This window comes from Ictalurus punctatus, unplaced genomic scaffold (assembly GCF_001660625.3).
Source record: "Ictalurus punctatus breed USDA103 unplaced genomic scaffold, Coco_2.0 tig00163665, whole genome shotgun sequence".
Lineage (NCBI taxonomy): Eukaryota > Metazoa > Chordata > Actinopteri > Siluriformes > Ictaluridae > Ictalurus > Ictalurus punctatus.
Window position 1 is genome coordinate 1 of NW_026521164.1, and position 7500 is coordinate 7500.

The following is a 7500-nucleotide window of genomic DNA, read 5'->3' on the forward strand; positions in this document are numbered from 1 at the left end:
ACCATCTGAACCAAATAAGTTTAGTTTGGTCTCATCAGACCACAGGACATGGTTCCAGTAATCCATGTCCTCAGTCTGCTTGACTTCAGCAAACTGTGTTGTGGGCTTTCTTGTGCATCATCTTTAGAAGAGCAATCCTTCTGGACGACAGCCATGCAGACCAATTGAGTGCAGTGTGCGGCGTATGGTCCTGAGCACTGACAGGCTGACCCCCACCCCTTCAACCTCTGCAGCAATGCTGGCAGCACTCATCATCTGTTTCCCAAAGACAACCTCTGGATGTGACGCTGAGCATGTGCACTCAACTTCTTTCGACCATGGTGAGGCCTGTTCTGAGTGGAACCTGTCCTGTTCACCGCTGTATGATCTTGGCCACTGTGCTGCAGCTCAATGTCAGAGTCTTGGCAATCTTCTTATAGCCTAGGCCATCTTTATGTAGAGCACAATAATCTTTTTTCAGATCCCCAGAGAGTCTTTGCCATGGGTGCCATGTTGAACTTCCAGTGACCATTATGAGGAGTGTGAGAGCGGGACACCAATTTAACACACCTGCTCCCCATTCACACCTGAGACACTAACAAGTCACATGACACCGGGGAGGGAAAATGGCTAATTGGGCCCAATTGGACATTTTCACTTAGGGGTGTACTCACTTTTGTTGCCAGCTGTACACTCACTACTTTACACTGTCAGTGTCATTTCTTCAGTGTTGCCACATGAAAAAGATATAATAAAATATTTACAAAAATGTGAGGGGTGTACTCACTTTTGTGAGATACTCTGTGTGTGTGTGGTGTGTGTGTGTGTGTTGTGTGTGTGTGTGTGTGTGTATATATATATATATATATATATATATATATATATATAATGTTACATATAATGTGTGTATATATAAAAATTTCTCCAACTCACTGTATAAATGATCACTGAGTTGTATTGATTGTGCTTCACTTAATTTCCAGCTGATAGATGAGCAGATCCTTTGTGTGCATGGTGGCCTTTCGCCTGACATCAAGACTCTGGACCAGATTCGCACCATTGAGCGGAACCAGGAGATCCCCCACAAGGGGGCATTTTGTGACCTCGTCTGGTCTGATCCAGAGGATGTTGACACTTGGGCTATCAGCCCGAGGGGTGCTGGCTGGCTCTTTGGCGCCAAGGTCACCAACGAGGTAACAATATTAACTTCTTTAGAGACCTGTGTGTTTTTTTCTATCTTTAATGATGGCACGTAGGTTGATCTAAATTTGTGATTTCCAGTCCTGCTCCTGGATTCCGCACAGCACAATTTTCCTTCTTGATCATAAATCTTTGGTCTTTCTTCCCTCTAATGGTCCCCCCCACCCCACACTAATATTTTAAGATATCTAGTGAGACACTCACTGACATTTTCACACCAAAAGCACTCATTGTACAGTCTAAATTCCTCAGCTCCAGTGTAAGTTGTTAAAACTTTCTTTCAAGAATTGCTTGTTCTACAAAGGTTTGTTATTCATTGATTGATTAATTTATTTTCAGCAAAAATTTCAACCTAATATTGAGCCAGGAAACTGTATAATATGTTCAGTTGCGCTGACAATCCTGTAATGGTAATACTCACTCAGCGGTGTTTCAGGAGTTGATGGGTGGAGGAACTGACAGGAAATTTGCAATACAGTACTGTACAAAATCTAGGGCACATATAAAGAAAAGCTGTAAAGCAAAGATGCATTCAAAAAATAATTTAAGTGTTTCACATTAAAAAAAAGTTCTATAAAGAGCAGTGGACAGTAATATACTAAGCAAAGTAAATATTTGGTATTTTACCACTTGAAGTTGAAAACCTTTAGCCTTCAAAAATGCATCAGCAGCCTAGGGTATTCTTCATAACATTCTTTAAGAATATTGGCTGTCAAATTTCTTCTGGAGACTTTACAGTCACATTTCTGTTTATTCTGTTCATTCTGTTGTTGGTTTTTTTGTCTGAAGAGACATACATTTTTTGATGTCTTAATGACAAACATTTTTCTGTAAGGTAAAGTAATAACGTCATAAAGTATACGTCTTGCATACATTTGTAGTCAATGTATTGATTTGTATTTTTCTTTTATTTATTTTGTATTTAAAAGGGTGCCGAAGACTTTTACACAGTACAATCTTATGCCAGCTCCAAAATGCCAAACAAACCTAACTTTAGACATGAACAAAGTTGGCTGACACTGATTTATCTTGTTTTGGAGTTTGAGTGGTTGAGGAAATACAGCAGATAATTGTGCTACTATAGGGATGAAAGTTTATGAACACATGACCATCACACCCTTATGTGAACATTTTCCAAACTGTTGCCACAAAGTTGGAAGCTCAGACCTGTATAGGTTGTCTTTGCTGTAGCATTGGTTTATCTTCACTGGAACTAATGGGCCTAGCCCAAGCATGTTGCAGAATGACAGTGCTCATGTGCACAAGGCGAGGTCCTTGAAGACCTGGTTTGCCGAGATAGGTGTGGAGGAATTCTAGTGGCCTGCACAAAGCCCTGATCTCTCAACCCCTCTGAACACCTTTTAGATGAACTGGAATGCCGACTGTCCACAAACATTTGGCCATGTATTTTGTCTTCAGAGTTGTAAATACAGGAGTCCCAAACTGCATACTATTGTGATACAGTAGTTATGCCTGCAGAATGGCTTTTACTGCTGCTGCGGTTGCAGTCGCGATTTTTCATTTGCTACTGCATACTGCTAAGTAGCACTGGAATCATAGGATTTCCATAGCTGGGAGCTGAATAATTTTAAAACCTGGGTGATGCGTTTTTTTTTTAAAAAACACTCATAATTTTAACAACATTTCTAACATTCTAAATGTTTCTAATGTTTTGCGGTTTGCTGCAGTTGTCATCGGTGCGGTCAACGTTCTCTCGCACAGACATGCACACGCCCACTCTCTGATCCGGAGAAATCATAGAACATGAATGCAAACAAATATGCCCCTGCTGATTCACATCCATTGACTTACAGCTCTAATTGTGTTTAATAAAAAACAAAATCTGTATAAGCAGCACATCCCTTTGCGGCACCTGGTGGTGATTTTACGAACGACATTCATGTATAAATTTGTGTGTGCCGTGGCGGTAAGGGACATTTTGGATGCCAACTTAATGTAAATAGTTTTTCTGTACACTAGGGCTGCACCGAACGATTATTTTCATAATCGATTAGTTGGCCGATTTTATTTTTCGAATAATCTGATGGGGGGGGCAAACTTTCAGTACAGTTGTTTTGTTTATTTAAAATAAAATCCACAAACTGAGTGTTACAAATATAAACTTCAGACTAAAACTTTACACAACTGTTTGTCCAATTATATAAGACTGAAAAGAACCCAATACACACACACAAGAATATATATTATTAATTTAGTACTGTAGTTTAACTCAGTGCTGTTTGTGCACACATATTACTTTTCATAGATGCAAAAAAGCACTGAATTAAACTACAGTCCTAAATTAATAATAAAACTCTTTCACTGCACCTTGTGGTTTCTGTTACTCACTGCTTTTTCACATGTTGTTTTACTTGTTTACTTTTGATCATAGTGCTTTAGACATATTAAAGACCTTTCTCGTGCTCTCACTCTGTATCAGTGCATCTACACCGTGTGTGAGGAGCAAAACGTGGCCCTCGTTACTGACGAATCACTTCTGTTATAATAAACAACAGAAGTTACACTGATACAGCATATAAAGACAAACTTAAATTAAACTAAACCTTTTTAAGCAACTTGCGACAGCATCACTGTCATGCTTCCCTGCTACACAAACTCCGCTTTATAATTTATAAATCTTCTCTGCTGTATTTAATATAAAATGCACCCCTGCCTTAGAGGACTTTCTTCCTCAGTCGGTTGACGATTTCGCTTCTGCCTGATGGTGACTCAGGTCATGTCGGGAATAAAAGGTAACGCTGACAAACAGTAAACTGAAGAAGTTATTATCGGTGACTCTGGGTATTAGGCTGAAGCTATTGCCATGCATTGCATGCATATGACATGTGCCGTTGCCTATGAAGTAGCTTATACTTCCGGTTAGTAAGAAAAACCGCTAGTGTTCTATTTGAGATGATATTACCGTTCTAAAAGTCATACACTAGACTGTCGAGTGCATAATGCATAGTGTAAGTGTATAGTATGTAATTTGGGACGCAACTTTAGTATTTATTCTCCGGAGCGTGTTTTCGGCGCAGAAATAACGTAATGTGTAAACATGCCATGCGCAGACCAACTAATCGATAATGAGATTCGTTGACTGCGATTTTCATAATCGATTATTATTGATTTTATCGATTAGTTGTTGCAGCTCTACTGTGCAACGTTGGTGCCACGATTATTTAAGAATAATAGATAGTAAATGTTATGTGGTTTGGAATGCAGCCCTGAATTCTCTCTGAATCTGTATTGATTAGCACTCACAGATGTGAGATTAACCCCCAAGGACAGCCCATGTTACAAAAATCTAATGCAAGTAACTTACACTAGCATTCTCTGTATCAGAAAATGCTAAACATCCAGTGCATTTCATGAAAAATTTAACATCTCTTAGTTTATTTAATCTTTTGTGTCTATAAATAGAAGTAACGATGCACTGTTAGCATCTATGGTTTAACCATAGAACAGACCCCTTGCTATGAAGATACAGGATGCATGTGACTACTACAATTTCCTGTTAATTTCCTGAGCTTGGATTTTACTTGGTATATTTTTCCAACTCACACAACTTAATAAATGTAGTTGTTCAGTTTCCATCTACAGAGGCCCAGGTCAACCACTATAATGAAGTTCTCTTTACTAATACATTCATAAGTCACTACAGTGGAGATTTCAACTAGTCAGGGTAATTTGTGGGTGGTTGTGAGGAACAGTGAAGCAGAAGATGTATTTTATTTAAGTATTTTGTTTTTAATTATACACTAGGAAAAGGATTTTTTTTCTTTTTCATAATAGACGTATAACACTTTTACACCCCAAGCAAATTAATATAAAGGTGTACGTGGGACTGTGCGACATCCCACTCAACTAGTTTAGAGTTAGATCAACAGACCAAAGAGGACAATCCAGACTTGTTTTTGGATGCTACTGCGGTAGGAGTTGACCATGAGATTAAAACCCCCAGATGCTTTTGTAGACATAACATCCTCCTTCCATTATTAAGGTAGGATTTTTAGTGCTGTACTCAGTTAATCAGCGATTTCAGCTGAGTTTAACTCTTCAAAAGGAGTGCATTTTAAGAACTTTTATGTCCTTATATCGTATAACATGATACTGTCACAGTTATTGAACTCATTGCACCTATTTATTTACATTTATTGTTAGCTATTGGTAAAAAATAATTGAAGCTGGAAATTTTATTTGTAGCCTGTGTGGCATTCTTTGCAACAATGTGGAAAAGACAACTAGTCTGTCTTTTTTTTTTTTTTTTTTTTTTTTTTTTTTAATAATAAAATTAAAACAAATTTAATAATTTAGGAAATCCAGAAGCCTGGCAGAACAGACTGGGGCGGTTGAGTAACTGGATGGCGTCCTGAAAGAAATTTGAATGTGACGTGTACTCCATAGCGCCTTTGTGATGGCAGCTTGCAAAGAGGTGGTTGCTTGGATGTTTGGTGTCAGCAGCAGTTTTCACTTACCTCCTCTTTGCCCTGATGGTGTATAGGTCCTTGATTTTGGTGAGTTTACATCTGATGTTCATCTCTGCTGAGTGGACCACTCGCTGCATTCTGGCCTTGCAGCTGGAAGAGGCAGAAGGGAACCAGACTGTGATTGAGGTAGTGAGCACAAGTTCTTTGATGGCTGGATAAAATCTTATCAGGACCAGTTGATGTACATTGAGCTTCCTGAGTTGTTGAAGAAAGACCAGTCTTTGGCATGCTTTCTTGAGGAGGATGGTTATGTTGTTGTCCCATTTAAGTTGGTTGGTGATGGTGGTCCCTAAGAATCTGAAAGACTCAACCTTGGATACAGCTGAGCCTTCGATTTTCAAGTATTGACAGGTAGATGGATGTTTGCAAAACTCAACCAGCATTTCAACCATCCTGGCAATATTAAGCTCTAGGTTGTGATGGGCACACCATGCAATAAGACTGTCTGCTTTACTTCTGTAGATAGTCTCATCATCGTTGGAGAGGAGACCCACTACAGTTGTCATCCATGAACTTAATGATTTTGATGGAGCTTTCTGTTGTGATGCAGTCATTGGTATAAAGGGAGTGCAGGAGTGGTGAACACAGTCTGAGAGGTGGGGCACAATTTCACATACTGCATCCTTCCTGTCAGAAAATTAGTGATTCACTGACAGGTGTTGGAGGGTATGTTCAGCTGGATGAGTTTGCTGAGGAGTAGCTCAGGAACAACAGTGATGAAGGTGGAGCTAAAGTCCACAAACAAGATTCAACATGGGTGTTTCAGAGAGTTTCAGCTATAATCACTATCACAATTCTTAGTGGGTCAAATGTACACAGAGATGACTGTCTAATTAAACAGTCTGGAAGATTTATGTAATGACTTTCAGAAACTTCTGATTGCCCATTTGTCATAATTAGGTGTTAACCTGTGGCTGTATTTAATGGCCTTTGCTTTTTTGCTCATGACTGTGTCTGGTGGTGAATGAGGTCACGCCAGAAATAAAAGTTAATGCTGACATAAACAGTAAGCTGTAGAAATGTATTTTTTTGATTGGGTATCTGCTAATGAAATTACGTGCATTACATACTTCCAGTTAGTAAAAACCACTTGTGTTCCATTTGAGACAAGACTACATTCCTAAAATTCACACACTAGATGGTAGAGTAAATAGTCTAAGTGTATAGTACGTCATTTGGAACACAACTTTAGTATTCACTCTCATGCGTTTTCGGAACAGAAGTAACGCAATGAGTAAACGTGCCCTGTGCAGACCAACTAATTGAGAAGATTCCTTGACAACGATTTTTATGATCGATTAGTTGTTGCAGTTCTAGTTGCCAGTGCTTTTTGGGCATTGTCTTGCTGCATGATGAGTTTCCTCTTATATTGGATGCATTTCTCTGTAGACTTCTGAATTCATTCTGCTAATTTTCCAGCTAAACCAATTAAACTGATCCTTTTAAGCAACTCGCGACAGCATCACTGTCATGCTTTCGTGCTACACAAATTCAGCTTTATAAAGTTTGATCTTCTCCACGGTGTTTATATAAAATGCTCACTTGCCTTAGAGGACTTGGAGGTCGCACACTTTCTTCCTCAGTTACATGACGATTTTGCCCCCGCCTGATGGGGACTGAGGTCATATTGGGAATAAAGAATGAAGAAAGTTATTGTCAGTGACTCTGGGTATTAGGCTAAAGCTAGCGGTGTCGTATTATGTACGTATGACGTCATGCGCCGTTGACTAGGAAGCGGCTTATATTCCGGTTAGTAAAAAAACACGTTCTATTTGAGATGATATTACCTTTCTAAAATTCATACAAATGACGGTGGAGTACAACTAGTGCA

The 7500-nt window shown here is 39.1% G+C and overlaps 1 pseudogene; it reads left to right on the plus strand.

The window, feature by feature from the left end:
- The first annotated feature begins 931 nt into the window (after positions 1 to 931).
- The window catches only part of LOC128632586 (serine/threonine-protein phosphatase 6 catalytic subunit-like), a 27706-nt pseudogene continuing 21137 nt past the window's right edge, over positions 932 to 7500 (plus strand).